The sequence below is a fragment of the Triticum aestivum genome, chromosome 4A (genome assembly GCF_018294505.1).
Source record: "Triticum aestivum cultivar Chinese Spring chromosome 4A, IWGSC CS RefSeq v2.1, whole genome shotgun sequence".
Lineage (NCBI taxonomy): Eukaryota > Viridiplantae > Streptophyta > Magnoliopsida > Poales > Poaceae > Triticum > Triticum aestivum.
Genome location: NC_057803.1, coordinates 423,404,385 through 423,421,519, shown reverse-complemented (window position 1 = coordinate 423,421,519; position 17,135 = coordinate 423,404,385).

Below are 17,135 nucleotides of genomic sequence, written 5' to 3'. Positions count from 1 at the left end.
CGGCGTCGGGGAAGGAGGAGGCAGGCGGCGGCGGACCGGGATGGGCCGCGGGGGCCGGTTGCGGGTCGAGCAGGTCGCGGCGGTGGGAGGAGGCGGCCGGCCACGTGGCGCCTCCTGATTGGCGCAAGCGGCAGCGGCCGAACGTGTCCGGTGGCGGCGGGGCGATTTTAGGGTTTGGATGGGGGAGAGATCCGGATTTTCGGAGGAGGACCTATTTATAGGCATAGAGGGAGCTAGGAGTGTCCAAATGAGGTGCGGTTTTTGGCCACGCGATCGTGATCGAACGCTCTAGATGATGGAGAGGCTTTTGGTGGGTTTTGGGCCAAATTGGAGGGGTGTTGGGATGCAACACACACGAGGCCTTTTCGGTCCCTCGGTTAACCGTTGTTGCATCAAACGAAGTCCAAATGGTACGAAACTTGACAGGCGGTCTACCGGTAGTAAACCAAGGCCGCTTGACAAGTCTCAGTCCAATCCGGAAATGTTTAATCCCCACACATGAAAGAAAGGTAGAAAAGACCACCGGAGGAGAACGGAGCGCCGAAATGCAAAACAGACAATGGGGAAAATGCTCGAATGCATGAGATGAACACGTATGCAAATGCAATGCACATGATGACATGATATGAGATGCATGACAACGACAACAACACACGGAGACAAAAACCCGAACCCGAGAAAATAAAATAACTTAACACCGGAAACGGCAAGAGTTGGATTACATATTGGGTAAATCACATCCGGGGTGTTACAAAAGGGAATAACGTATATTGTCATAACGGTTTGACCGATAAAGATCTTCGTAGAATATGTGGCAGCCAATATGAGAATCTAGGTCCCGTTATTGGTTATTGACCGGAGAAGTGTCTCAGTCATGTCTACATAGTTCTCGAACCTATAGGGTCCGCATGCTTAACGTTCGATGACAATTTGTATTATATGAGTTATGTGATTTGGTGACCGAATGTTGTTCGGGGTCCCGGATGAGATCACGGACATGACAAGGAGTCTTGAAATGGTCGAAAGGTAAAGATTCATATATAGGATGATAGTATTTGGACACCAAAAGTGTTCCGGGGGTACCGGGTACGTATCGTGTCACCGGAAGGGGTTCCGGGCTACCCCCGGCAAACTATATGGGCCTATTGAGCCAAAAGGGGAAACACGGCAGCCAACATGGGCTACTGCGCCCCCCTTGCTGGCCGAATAGGAAGGGGAAATGAAAAGGGGAAGCGAGAAGGAAGGGGAGGCAATTCACCCCCCTTTCTTCCCTCCTCTCTCCCCTTTCCTTCCATCTCTGGAAAAGATGGTAAGGGGGATTGGACAAGGCCCCCAAGTAGGATTCCTCCTACTTGGGGCGCCCCATGTCTGTCCCCCTCCCCCTCCCACCTATATATACGTGGGGAGGGGGCGCCTAGAACACACAACAAACATTGTTAGCCGTGTGCGGTGCCCCCCTCCACAGTTTACGCCTCCGTTCATATTCACGTAGTGCTTAGGCGAAGCCCTGCATGGATCACTTCATCATCACCGTCACCACGCCGTCGTGCTTATGGAACTCTCCCTCGACACTTTGCTGGATCAAGAGTTCGAGGGACGTCATCGAGCTGAACGTGTGCAGAACTCGGAGGTGTCGTACGTTCGGTGCTTGATCGGTCGGATCGAGAAGAAGTTCGACTACATCAACCGCGTTGTCAAATGCTTCCGCTTTCGGTCTACGAGGGTACGTAGACACACTCTCCCCCTCTCGTTGCTATGCATCTCCTAGATAGATCTTGTGTGAGCGTAGGACTTTTTTTTTGAAATTGCATGCTACATTTCCCAACAGTAGAGAGGTCGTGCTTTCGGTCTTCTGTTCGAGGGGTCATTCGTGGGCAGTTCGTGGGATTGTCATCAATGTTCGAGGGACTTCAAGTATGATCTACACGGACTCGTCTACTTTCGATGCACTCCTGGAGTCGGTAATGATCATTGATCACGGCCCGTTATGCATCATCATATTGTTCCTGGGTGTTCGTAGGATGATTTTTTTTGTTTTCTACCATGTTTCCCAACACGTGCATGGCCGCCCACATTGCGATGGAGCATCACGCGCGCCCGCCGGTGCTGCAGAGCGTCGCCGGCATTGCGATGACGACCATGATCGGCGGCCATGGCGTTGCAACTCCGGCACCGCAATGGAGCTTCGTCGACGTTGCGACGACGACCGCGATGGGTCGACCATGGCGCTGCTTAGAGAAATCATCCGATTGATTTGTAGCAGCCGCCTTAAAATCAACATACTTGAATTTGTACCAAATCATACAATAATCCTTTTGCCCATCATTCATTGTCTACCAAAAAAGAAAAAAAATTAATCTCGCATGGCGACGATGTTGCCAGAATTGCTCCTTGTTTTGTTCAGGTAACACTTCCAATGATAGGCCTTAATTTCCACTTATTCCTTGCATTTGGACTTTTTTCCCACTTATTCATGTACTTTGAATTTTAATATCTAGACTGACAATCAGTACCTTAAATGGTATCATCTCTGCCTAATATTTCCTTATTTTGATCTCACCCTGTTCCTCGTGGTCACTATATTTTTGTTTGTTATAGCATTTGGACATATGATATAATGTTCGGTTGCTAACAGAAAGGCACCTCGTTCTTTCCCATAGACAGTAGTATGCACAAAAATTTCTCGCTTCAACCAGCTTGGATTGCCATATTGGTTAGTACAAATGGTATATATTTTTAATAGAACAATCATTTGTGATGGACAATAAGTAAAAAGACTAAAGAGGGTTTGAACCTGCTACTAAAAGGGCGTATAGTGCAAAGCCATCGGAAGCCATGCAAGCACACATCCTGGTAGTTGGCACTCACACTTAGCTTCACCACTCGCAAGTCTCAAGCACATCCATGTTTGACTTATGCCTTCCTATCATATTGGGTGCTCCTCATCTCATCTGCATCCTCCCTTCGCCCAGTACAAAGAAGTGATGGAAGCAGGAAGTGGCGTGGAGGCTCCGAGGCGGTTGGAGATGGCCGGAGAGGAAGTGTAACCCGGAGGCCCGACCTCTCTTCTCTGTTCAGATCTAGGCGAACCGCCATCCCAACTCCCCTGCCACCGCCACCAGCATGAAGCCCCTGACGTGGTCACTAATAAACAACTCTCGCTTCCTGTCACTATCCTCCCACACTTGCCGCGACGCCCTGCAGTGGAATAGCTTCATAGGGTGCCCACGAAAACAATGTCGCGCAGCATCCCCCATCTCATCAGTCCGCCACAGATCCACACACAGGCGGATCTGTCGCTCGCTACCTAGTTCCGTCTTCACTCCCCATCGGTCACCGATGGAATTTTTTGAATTTGTTTCTCATGACTGCTTAGCGCTGCTGGCGGAGGAGAGGACAAGACGACATCCGTGGTCGAAGGATAGAGGAAAGATAGAGACATGGGGACGACCGGAGATGTGGACTCGAACATGTAAACGGGCCCGATGTGCTCGCCCAATCAACCACCGCAAACATAGATGGTTTTGTGGAGCAGTGGCTAGTAGCCCAAGAAACGGCTTGCGATCTATGTAATGTGACGGTCAACAACGATGAAGCGTTGTGGAGGCTCGTAGGTCATTTCGTTATACTGTTTCTTAATGGGCGTACAAGGATAAGTTTTTCTTTCGTTGCAAAGCATGATCTATTATCACTATCCGGAATTTTTTTGAGGAAAGGTCATCATGGCTAGATTTATTGAGTAGAAATAACATTTACATTGTCCACGAGCTTGTTCATCAAATAGTCAGGAGGCTCATCCAACCAACTAAGAGAGTACTTACTATAGAAACTAAACTAGATCATCGATGGCACGCGTTGCCGTGCCCCTCTATTTTTCCGATGGAATGATAGAATTTCTATACATATATTGTCATAAAACATAGTGGCGGAAAAACATTGAAGTTACATTTGTATAAAGTGCCTATATATTAAACGACTATAAAAGATTCAAGTAGCGCAGTGGTGTGAAAGGACTGAGTTTGTTAAACTTAGGGCTTATTTGAATTTGGCTCAACTTTAGGTCTCTTGTGAGAGGGGATTGGACGGGAGTTTGAGACGTTGCTGGGTATTCCTTTTTGTAATTGATCATTATCAAGGCAGCATCATAGATGATTTCCCCTAAAATTGTAAGAAGCTGCATCATTGAAAGCGCAACGCATACACATCATAACAGTGGGCAATGCATTGCCATAACCTTGGATAATTCGGCCCTATAGAGGGGCAGTTTATATAGACTACAATAATAGAGCATTAAAACGTGTTCTTTATGATTTGGTAGTTATACAGAAACACAAAGTAGGCGTACTTAGGAGACTGTTAATGTAATACATGAGTATAAGCACTGGCAATTCAGCTTTTCCTGTAGGATGAGGCTGATAGGCAATAGAAAAATCTGTAATTTAGCTACATTGAATTTCTCTCTTGAGATATTTCTCTCTTGAGATCACCAGTTCAGCTTTTCACGACCATGGTGATGTTTCACAATCATTTGTGCCAAACAACATGGAGAGCCAATGCAGGGTTAGTCAGGCTACAACTTACAATCATTTGTGCCAAACAACATGGAGAGCCAATGCAGGGTTAGTCAGGCTACAACTTAATCAGCCCGCAATTGGACAATTTTCCTTCCAAGATGGAACAAGCAGCACAAAATTATAGCAACTAAACTATGTATATACCATATTCAATTAGAAGAATTTCCTCTAGCTAGCAAAATTTCCTTTTTAATATCTACGAACATCGCCGCATATGGAGATTTATCATCTAGGTGTACCACTTCGATACATTATCAGTTGTGCAAATAGTATTTCTCTCCATCAACTTGTATTGTGCTCCTATGTTAGCAATCGAGAAGACAATATCATGGTCGAAGTCCAACTACTAAACATGGCATCTTGTCACTCCCAAGAACAACTATTTTTTCGATATCTAGCCTGGCAACCTCAAAATTGGCATAAAGAATCACATGGATGAATACCATTTACTAAAGAAATGTAGAATGTAAATCATAATAATTGATAGCCTATTAACCCTTAAAAGAACAAACTTGTTTCTAGCATGGGTATACACATTGAAAAACTTTATATCAGGTAACTCTATATAGCACGGCATCACAATATAAGGATGGTTGAATAAAGAGCCGAATAGAAAATGTCAATATTTTGTCAAAAATACACCCTAAACTGCAAAGTGAACAGAATCGATGAATTGTAGAGTGAAAACAAGTCAAAGGCTTGAAAAGTTGGGTTCTATAATTCTATAGAACAAAGTGGTAGGAAGACATAGTACAATATGCCAACTAATGGATGACAAAAGACAAATTTAGGCAAGGTAACAATTTCAAAAGACAATATCACATTAAGGATTGTGACCTACAAAACCATCCCCAAACGTACCAATCGATGTCAGTGTGCTCACCATTTGTACAAATAAAGCAAGGTTTGTAGTAAAATTCTGAAGAAAAAAATGCCCAGATTGGTAAAAAAATTGCTCGAACTCCATCCTTTAAAATGGCAAATTTATTTTGATGTTCATCTGCAATAAAAGAATCCGAGCAAGATGCAATTTATCTCTGAAACTAAATAACCGTATGTAGGTACACGTCCAATCACAAAGAACATTAACTTGTGGAATCTACATAATAAACTAAGACCAAATACCTTGTGCAAAAAAGAAAAGACAAAACGTGCAAATGATTTTGCAGATTGCGTGTTCAAGAATGTAGGAAATCTAAGGGGGCTCACTTCCTTCTGAAACAATGAATTCGTCTTCTCTGAGGAGCTGCCGAGAAAGGAATGTATGGTTATACGAGCTTCAATGACGAAGATAAAAGTATTTGCTACATAAGTACTAACATTGATACCAAGGAAACACTAACCATCAGTATGATTTTGCATCTCAGTTGTGTCTTGATAATTGTCCACATCATTTTTTCCACCATTAACAACTTTTCTAAATGCCGTATGTGGAAGCTGATGGAGCATCACATCCATTTAGAAAAACTGTGCAAAAGAGCATGACAGAGCATTAAGAAACCCTTGCGTATATAGCATCGTGTTTAGTTCATACTTATTCCAAATTAAGTTTTACAATTTAAACCGCAATCTGCCTATGCCCGCGGTTAAAAAATGTACTTATATATAAAAAATTCTTCTAAGACATAGTACTATTGTTTACCACTGAACTACGCAAATAGTGATCTTTTAGGCTTATAGATAGAAGACATACTTCCAATGATGTTTAATAGTAAAGAAATAAGGATTACTTACACTTGGTTATGCACGGCCAACAGGGAGATAACATGCATGTCGCTGCATCAAATAGAAATCTAACTGCCATCAACACATCTAAAGAAGCCCACTTGAACATGAAAATCTTTTCAAATACCTAGATAATAGATAAATGCATGAACTAAGGTACGATCATGAAAATAGTTGGCAACAGGACATGGGTAGATTAAAATCAAAACTCTCTTCTTTTACGACGACATATTGTTCTGCAATTAGCAAACCGCAAGAAGACAATCAATTGCCATCTAATGCTAAAGAACTGTACTGGACCAGGGATGAGTCAGATGAACAAACCTTGCGCTCCCAAGATTTGAAATTGCCTGGCTCATCCCCCTGCAGCCCCTCTCCATTCACCAAGCGACCTGTTGAATTAAGTCTCTGCTATTACAGAAATCCAGTGAAAAAACAAAAGGTGTCAAATAATATACTTGGTGACGTGGTGAGATTGTATTCAGGATGCAAAAGCTACATGATCAGCTAGCAGATTTAATTTACAACACGCAAAGAACCTTTGAGTAATTGAAACAAATTTCAAACTTGTATAACAATCCGACATTAAAGTATTCCTTATTTCTTTACTCAAATCTTGAAGTGTTGGATCATCACAATCAACATATTGGTGAGACACCATCCAAATCATCAAAGGAATCAGGAATATAACAGAGGACAGGATATGAGAGGTGAGATACCTTACTGCTCGGGGAAGCCGCGGACAGAGGAGAGGAGGAGCAATATCAGCAAGCTTACGCCGGAGAACAGAGCCGTTGGCGAGCTCGGGGGAGGGGGCACCGGCTGCTCCTCCTCGTTCTTGGGGGAGGGGAGGCGAGCGGGAGGAGGGGACGCGCCGAGGTCGGAGGCAGAGGCGAACCAGGAACGGTGAAGGCAAAGAAGAAAGGTCGCCCATCTGCTACGGGCAAGATCCTGTCGATCACCGGATCCTCGCGCACGTCGCCTCGGATCGAGGCCGGATGCCTCGCCTCCGGTCGATCCCCTCCGGCGCCGGATCACTCGCAAGCCTCGCCTCAGATTGACTCCCAGCCGCGCCGGAATCCCTCGCGAGGCTCGCGTAGGGCTGGATGGAGGAAGACCTTCGCGTCTGTGCATCCTTCGTCGATCCCTCGAAGCCCACGCGGTAGAATGGGCTGGTGAAAGTGCAACTATCCCTAGGTGGTTTTGGTAATTCATAACAACATATAGCTCATTGAGCTAATGCTATTCCAAGATGATTTTTTCAGGAAAGCTCAATGATTGGCATGGCATGGATATGAAAGTGGAACCCTCAAAATGCTAAGGAAAAAGGATTGGCTCAAGCTCAAAAGCTCAAGACTCTTCATTTTATATTTTAGTGATCCAAGATCACATTGAGTCTTTAGGAAAAGCCAATACTATCAAGGAGGGATGAGGTGTTGCTTAATGAGCCTCTTGCTTCATGTGCTTAGTGATATGCTCCAAAAACCCTCAGCTACTTTCCCATATCCACATTTGACCTAAATCCTAAGCCAAACTCGGTCCTACCGATTCTTCCTATCCGGCGCCACCGAGTTTCACTTGTCATAAGCCACTGCCAAACCCTAGCAATTCGGTTCTACCGATAGGGATCTCGGTCTCACCGAGATGGGATTGCAAACTCTCTGTTTCCCTTTCGTAACTTTTCGGTCTCACCGAAAGAGCGAATCGGTCCCACCGAGATTGCAATGTAAATTCAGTGTTTCCCCTTTGTAACTTTTCGATCTCACCGAAAGAGCAAATCGGTCCCACCGAGTTTGCCTGACCAACTCTCTGGTTAGCTAATTACCAAATTCGGTCTCACCGAGTTTGTGTAATCGGTCTCACCGAGATTACGTTATGCCCAAACCCTAACCATATCGGTCCTACCGAGTTGCATGTCAGTCCCACCGAAAATCTCTAACGGACACTAGGTTTACATTTTCGGTCCGACCGAGTTTGTTGATTCGGTCCCACCGAGATTGGAAAACTGTGTGTAACGGTTGGATTTTGTGTGGAGGCTATATATACCCCTCCACCTCCTCTTCATTCGAAGAGAGAGCCATCAGAACACATACACCATTCCAACTCATATGTTCTGAGAGAGAACCACCTACTCATGTGTTGAGACCAAGAAATTCCATTCCTACCATATGAATCTTGATCTCTAGCCTCTCCAAGTTGCTTTCCACTCAAATCTTCTTTCCACAAAATCCAAATCCTATGAGAGAGAGTTGAGTGTTGGGGAGACTATCATTTGAAGCACAAGAGCAAGGAGTTCATTACCTACACACCATTTGTTGCTTCTTGGAGAGTGGTGTCTCCTAGATTGGCTAGGTGTCACTTGGGAGCCTCCGACAAGATTGTGGAGTTGAACCAAGGAGTTTGTAAGGGCAAGGAGATCGCCTACTTCGTGAAGATCTACCGCTAGTGAGGCAAGTCCTGTGTGGGCGATGGCCATGGTGGGATAGACAAGGTTGCTTCTTCGTGGACCCTTTGTGGGTGGTTGCTTCTTCGTGGACCCTTCGTGGGTGGATCCCTGTGTGGACTCGCGCAACCGTTACCCTTTGTGGGTGGAGCCCTGTGTGGACTCTCGCAACCGTTACCCTTTGTGGGTTGAAGTCTCCATCAACGTGGATGTAGGATAGCACCACCTATCCGAACCACGGGAAAAACATCTGTGTCTCTAATTGCGTTTGAATTCTCCAAACCCTTCCCTTTACATTCTTGCAAGTTGCATGCTTTACTTTCCGCTGCCAATATACTCTTTGCATGCTTGCTTGAATTGTGTGATGATTGCTTGACTTGTCCTAAAATAGCTAAAATCTGCCAAGAACTAAAATTGGGAAAAGGTCAAGTTTTTATTTGGTCAAGTAGTCTAATCACCCCCCTCTAGACATACTTTCGATCCTACAAGTGGTATCAGAGCTTTGGTCTCCATTTGCTTTGATCTCCATAGCTTGGTGGTCATAGCCTTGGTTTCACAACCTAGGAGAGTATGGAGTCTAGCGAGGGAAATTATCACCGTAGAGGTCCCTACTTTGATGATACTAATTTTGCTAGTTGGAAGCATAAAATGAAAATGCATATTCTTAGACATAACCCCGTCGTTTGGGCTATTGTGTGTGTTGGTTTGCAAGATGACTTCTTTGATGGGAGAGAACCAAACCGTGAAGCTACCGCGAATGAGTTGAAGATGTTGCAATACAATGCTCAAGCTTGTGATATTCTCTTCAACGGACTGTGCCCCGAAGAATTCAACAAAATCAGCCGTCTTGAGATTGCGAAGGAAATTTGGGACACTTTGATTGATATGCACGAAGGTACCGACTCCGTCAAGGAATCCAAGTTGGATGTGCTTCAAAGCCAACTTGACAAGTTCAAGATGAAGGATGGTGAAGGTGTCGCTGAAATGTACTCTAGGCTTGCTCTCATCACAAATGAGATTCCCGGCTTAGGAAGTGAAGAGATGACCGACAGATTCATCATCAAGAAGATTCTAAGAGACTTGGATGGAAAATGTGATACCGTGTGCACATTGATCCAAATGATGCCCAATTACAAAGATCTCAAGCCAACGGAGGTGATTGGAAGAATTGTTGCTCATGAGATGTCACTTAAGGATAAAGAGTAACTTCACAACAAATCAAGTGGTGCCTATAAAGCCTCATGTGAAGCCCCTACATCATCAAGTGAGAAATAAGACTTCAATGAAGAATTGAGCTTAATGGTGAAGAACTTCAACAAGTTCTACAAGAGTAGAAGCAAAGATAGAAGCTTCAAGTCAAGGTCCTATAATGACAAAAGATCTTCTAGTCGAGAGCGAAACTGCTACAGTTGTGGAAGACCCGGACACTATTCCAATGAGTGTACGGCTCCCTACAAGAGAAGAGAAGATTCTCCAAAAAGAAGCAAAGAATCACCACCAAGAGAGAGGAGGAGTAGAGATGATCGTTATGAACGAAGATACTCACGGAGAAGCAAGGATTTGGAAAGGAAGGAAAAATCATCAAGGAGCTACATAAGACGAAGACATCAAGCTCATGTTGGTGAATGGGTATCCGGCTCCGACTCCGACAGCCACTCCGAGAGAAGTTATCATTCCAACTCCGAAGATACTCAAGATGAAGGTGTTGCCGGTCTAGCACTTGTGTCAACCAACTCCTACGACATATTTGACTCACCAAATGAAGGAATTGGAAGATGCTTCATGGCCAAAGGTCCTAAGGTAACACACCCCGAGTATGTTGATTTCAATAGTGATGAAGATGACTTGTTAGGTGATGATTTGCTTGTTGACAACTCTAGTGATGAATACTATGATGAAACGTCAATTAAACATGCTAATCAAGATAAAACGAATGACCATGATAAGGAGAAGATTGAGGTCTAACTAAAGAACTAAACACTCTTAAGTTAGCTCATGAAACTATCTTCGAAGATCATCGAGAACTTTTAAGAGCTCATGAAAAATTACGCTTTGAAAAACTCAATCTTGAGCAAGAGCATGAGTTCTTAAAAGCAATCAATGATGATCTCCGCAAGAAAAGCTCTTCTTACATTGCCAAGCGTTTACTCTTATCCACTTACATGCCTCAAGTCAAGTCTAGTAACAAGAACAAGAAAGATTCTTCCTCTAGCAGTAACAATGATCATGCTAAATCCAATATTGTTGCTTCTAGTAGTTCTCTTGATTCCACTAATGATTCTCTTAGCCAAGTTACACTTGAGCAAGAAAATAGCTTATTGAAGGGAATTATAGAGAAAGGAGTGTACAAAAGCCTTGCCGGGAGTAAGCAATTCGAGGAAATTGTGCGCAAGCAAGGAATGCACCGGAAGAATCAAGGTGTTGGTTTTGAACGAAAGTTCAATGCCAATGGAGTTGAGTGGGAAGAAGATCAATACCCCAAGACAAAGTTTGTTCATCAACAAGAGAAGTATGATACTTCTTTCAAGGGGACACAAGCTCAAGATGATCTTCCACCACAAGACTACAAGCAAAAAGGCAAGGACAAGCTTCAAGAGGAAATTGATGCATTTGAAGAAGCTCCTAAGACCTTAGTCAAGTGGATTTCCAAGACTACTTCAAGTTCCACTTCATCAAGTACGACTACAACTCCAAGGATTCCCATCAAGATGGTGTGGATCCAAAAGAAGAAGAACTAGAGAGTTCTTGAGGGTGACTCCGCCAACATACTTCACTCTTATTGTTTTGGCAAGAACAAGTGCAATCAACTTCCACATCTTGCACTAGTTCAAGGAGTCACAAACCCTCTTGTTGGTAAGACAAGGGACAAGGTAACCTAAAAGTTTTCATGGACATCATCTTGTGTGTGCATCACTCTATGTCTATGAATATCCTTGTTTGTTCCTTGTGGGACTAACCCATGTAGGTATTGAAAGTGCAATTCACTCAAATGGATAGCTCCAAGTGATCTACATCAACATTGAGCGTCCACATCTTCAACATCTACATGAAGTCATCATCGATAAAACCCAAGGTTAGTTCATCCCTCTTAGGGGGGGATATCACATCTAGGGGGAGCTTTACTCTAAGACTTGAGGTAAAGCAACTCTAAAGATGTGAACACAACAATGCTTTATGTAAAAGTGGTAACCCCACTTGAGCTTAAATGATGAGTATGACCTATGATCAAGTGTTCTCACTTGACTCCTAAGTCAATATACTCATATATAGATGACCTTGTCATCGCAAATTGCTTGATAGATGCTAGAATTGGTTGTGTATGCCTTGCCACATATTTCATTTGCCATCTTATTGTGTGAGCATGCTGGTTGCATATTTTACTCATTCGAGGACATCCACTTGTTGTTTTGATTATTTGGTTTTATTTTCTTTTGCCAAGTGGATGGACAAGAATGCCTAAGTACCTCCTCTAGCTATCTATGCTTTTCTTGTCTCAAACTCTATCCATGCTGCATCACAAAATTTGATCAAGTCAGATTCGAACCACTCTGTGTGAGGAGCGCTTGGAGTCCCCGATTCGTCATAGACTTAAACTTCCAAAACCTCTTTATGATTCTCGGTCTGACCGATACCCCACTTTCGGTCCTACCGAGATCATTAAGTTGATCTAGGTTTTTGATCTCGGTGCAACCGATTTGAACATTTCGGTCCCACCGAGTTTCAGTAACTGCCTGCAGTTATGAATCTCGGTGCCACCAAGTTGTTCCACTCGGTCACACCGACAGGGTCGGGCTATATATAGTCACGGGCAAAATTTGGAAATTTCTCCGAACCCCTTCGCCCGTGCGATAGCCTGCTCTGCCAACGTGGTCTCCGGATCGTCTTCTCGCCGCCAGCCGCCTCCAGTCGCTGGTCTTCGTCGCCGTCAACGGGAATTCTGCCCCGCCGTTGCCGCCGTAGCGAGTCTCCGCCGAACTAGGGTATGGACTCGATCACAATGCTATTCCCCGTCCGATTCCTAGCACATTGTGTTCTTCATGATTCTTGCCACGATTGAAACACTCCTATCTAGTCAATACGCCCGTAGATTAGCTTTGATTCGAAAATTTTAGGGTTAGGTTTCCGCCGAAACCATCTCGGACCCACCGAGTTGAAAAACTCGGTCCCACCGATTTGGCTTATGCCATTGCACAAGTGAGACTCGGTCTGACCGAGAATTACTTATCGGTGTGACCGATTTTGGAACTCTATGAAACCCTAGCAGTCTTGGTGCACCGAACTGTGACTCGGTCCTACCGAGTTCACTAGTTTAGGTTCCAAAACTGCTTCGGTATCACCGAGTTTGAAAATCGGTAGATCCGAGATGATTTCAGTGGGAAACTAAAACTAAGTTTTTTAATCATTCTTTTTGCAAAAATCTCTGCATTTTGTGATGCTCATTTTTTCTACCTCATCTATAAAATGTTCACAGGGTCAGCAATCAGAGTTTGCAGCATGTCTGATCAAAGTGACAGCCAGAACATCAGAGCAGCAGGTGCACATGAGTGAGGGCACTAGTCCCTCCAGCTCTTCAGATGAGGGCAGCAGAAGTACCCCAAGCAATCTGCCAAAAGTTGCCACCAGACAGAAGAAGAAGAGAACTTCTGATTCCGAAGATGAAGATTATGTGGCAGAGGAAGAGGCCACATCAAAGAGAGTTGAGCCAGCTCAAGGCACAAAGCCAGGGCTGAAAATCAAAAGGCCAGCAGGCAGGCAGCCAATGTCAAAGGCCAGAATGTCAGCTGAGAAGCCCATAGAGCCAGTTGCAGCTGAGGGCAAGAAAAGAAAGGAAAGGGTGAAGAAGACTGTGGCTAGAGTGCTTGGCAAAGCTTCCATCATGGAAGAGGAAGAGGAAGAAGAGGTAGCTGCACCAGCATCCAAGACACCCAAGCTGATGGGTGATGCCATAAGATCAGGGGCTACTGCATCTAAGCCCAAAGCTGCCTCCAAGCCAAAACCAAAGAGGAATACAAGGAGCATTCCTGCAGCTGAGAAGAACAAGACCCCAGTGCCTGAGACTGTTGCTGAAGAAGAGGATGAAGAGCAAGTTCTGAGAAAGCCCAAGCCCAAGATCCCAGACCACAACGATGCACATCCTGTGGCTGAGGACATGAAGCTCAGGAGAGATTCGGGGCTGAGGAAGTGGAGAGAAGCAGACCCGTATGCTTCAAGGAGGAGGACGCTGTTGACTACAGGTTCCACACTAAGGAACAGCGGGATTTTTATGAGACAGTGTTGCTAGATAAGAAGCCCATTGTCTGTGATATGCGATAGGTTGATTGGCAATACATTAAGGACAACGAAGAGCACTATCCTGGAGTGCAAGACAGCTTCATAGCTTGTGGAGTAGCTGACTTTGTTGGGCAGAAACTCACAAAGTGGAATGAGGAGCTTATAATGCAGTTCTACTCCACAGCACATTTTTATTCAGATGGAAGGATCACATGGATGTCTGAGGGTACAAGGTACCAATCCACAGTTGCTGAGTGGGCACAGATCATTAATGCCCCAGAGGAGCATGATGATGATTTGGACATATATGCCAAGAAGAAGATGGACCATAACTCTATGTCCAATATGTACAAGGAAATTCCAAATGAAGCACTTGACACGTTCAAATTTGGGTCTGTGCATTACCTTCTGTCAGGGCTGCCAACTATCAATTGGATTTTGAGGCACACCTTATTGCCCAAGTCTGGAGATCACAAGATGATCAGAGACCATGCTATCAACTTGCTACATGTATTTGATGTGCCTCAGAAGTTCAAGGTGATGAGCCTCATAGTGGAAACTATCAAAAGGACTGCAGCAGATCAGAAGAGGAGTTGCGGATATGCCCCTCAGATCCAGGAGCTCATTAACTCCAAGATGGGCACGGACATATATTTATTGGACAAGGAACACCTGCCCATCCATCCAGATTTTGAGGACAATCAAGTTGTCATGACTGAGAACGAGCCATCATCTGCCCAAGCATACGCAAAGAAGGAGAAGGCAAGGAAAGAGAAAGCTGCCAAGATGCCAACTCAAGAGGAGGCATCTGAGTATTTCTTGAAGACCAAACAAGAGCAGCTTGGTTACCTAATTGCATTCACCCTGCGGATTGAGAAAGGACTAGCCACCCTAACTCAAAACCAAGCAAGCCTAGAGAGAATCATGGAACAAAAGTTCTATGACTTGGATGTCAAGGTGACAGAGATTCAGACTGCAGTGGAGCAGCTCCAAGATGACATGCAGGAGAGGAGAGGCAGGACTACCACTCATGCTTTTGCCAGAGTGCCACGAGGTCCGAGGTCGTCTGCCGTGCCAGTTGCTGACACAAGAGCCACCACCTCAGCACCAGCAACAGCCTCAGTTCCACCAGCTCCAGCATCTACTTCAGCTCCAACTCCAGCGTCCACTTCAGCATCTACAGAAGCCTTCGTCCTTGGAGTGATCCGGACTCCACCACCACCAGAAGATCAAGCCTGAGCGTCGATCTAGTACTATGCATTTTCTAGGAACTTTTTGGTAACTTGTTGCCAAAGGGGGAGAAAAATGTATAGATCATAGGCTTCAAGAGAGAGAGTGTTGCTTTTCTCTCTTGCTTTATTTGGTGGTTTTTCGTACTTGTTTGATTTTGAGTGCTTGAGATACTACGTCATTATTTGTGAGACATTGATGATCATGTGTTTGATCATAAGCTACACTTAATGCTTGCTTAATGCTATTATCTTATCTATCTTATGTGATCTTTCACTATTCTTGGTGATGAGTGCATGTATTTCATTCTTATCATTTTAAGCGCTCCACCAAGATGTATGTGACATGGAAGAGTAACCCATGACTCTAACTCCTTGTGCATTTGCAGTCCAAAGCAAATTTTAAATATGCACAAATTTAGGGGGAGCTCTTACTTATCACATACTTCTCAAAGCGACGATATATTTCATGCTTATTATCATTTGTCGAAGCTTTGATCTATATGTTGTCATCAATTACCAAAAAGGGGGAGATTGAAAGTGCAACTATCCCTAGGTGGTTTTGGTAATTCATAACAACATATAGCTCATTGAGCTAACGCTATTCCAAGATGATTTTTTCAGGAAAGCTCAATGATTGGCATGGCATGGATATGAAAGTGGAACCCTCAAAATGCTAAGGAAAAAGGATTGGCTCAAGCTTAAAAGCTCAAGACTCTTCATTTTATATTTTAGTGATCCAAGATCACATTGAGTCTTTAGGAAAAGCCAATACTATCAAGGAGGGATGAGGTGTTGCTTAATGAGCCTCTTGCTTCATGTGCTTAGTGATATGCTCCAAAAACCCTCAGCTACTTTCCCATATCCACATTTGACCTAAACCCTAAGCCAAACTCGGTCCTACCGATTCTTCCTATCCGGCGCCACCGAGTTTCACTTGTCATAAGCCACTGCCAAACCCTAGCAATTCGGTACTACCGATAGGGATCTCGATCTCACCGAGATGGGATTGCAAACTCTCTGTTTCCCTTTCGTAACTTTTCGGTCTCACCGAAAGAGCGAATCGGTCCCACCGAGATTGCAATGTAAATTCAGTGTTTCCCCTTTGTAACTTTTCGGTCTCACCGAAAGAGCAAATCGGTCCCACCGAGTTTGCCTGACCAACTCTCTGGTTAGCTAATTACCAAATTCGGTCTCACCGAGTTTGTGTAATCGGTCTCACTGAGATTACATTATGCCCAAACCCTAACCATATCGGTCCTACCGAGTTGCATGTCAGTCCCACCGAAAATCTCTAACGGACACTAGGTTTACATTTTCGGTCCAACCGAGTTTGTTGATTCGGTCCCACCGAGATTGGAAAACTGTGTGTAACGGTTGGATTTTGTGTGGAGGCTATATATACCCCTCCACCTCCTCTTCATTCGAAGAGAGAGCCATCAGAACACATACACCATTCCAACTCATATGTTCTGAGAGAGGACCATCTACTCATGTGTTGAGACCAAGAAATTCCATTCCTACCATATGAATCTTGATCTCTAGCCTCTCCAAGTTGCTTTCCACTCAAATCTTCTTTCCACAAAATCCAAATCCTATGAGAGAGAGTTGAGTGTTGGGGAGACTATCATTTGAAGCACAAGAGCAAGGAGTTCATTACCTACACACCATTTGTTACTTCTTGGAGAGTGGTGTCTCCTAGATTGGCTAGGTGTCACTTGGGAGCCTCCGACAAGATTGTGGAGTTGAACCAAGGAGTTTGTAAGGGCAAGGAGATCGCCTACTTCGTGAAGATCTACCGCTAGTGAGGCAAGTCCTGTGTGGGTGATGGCCATGGTGGGATAGACAAGGTTGCTTCTTCGTGGACCCTTTGTGGGTGGTTGCTTCTTCGTG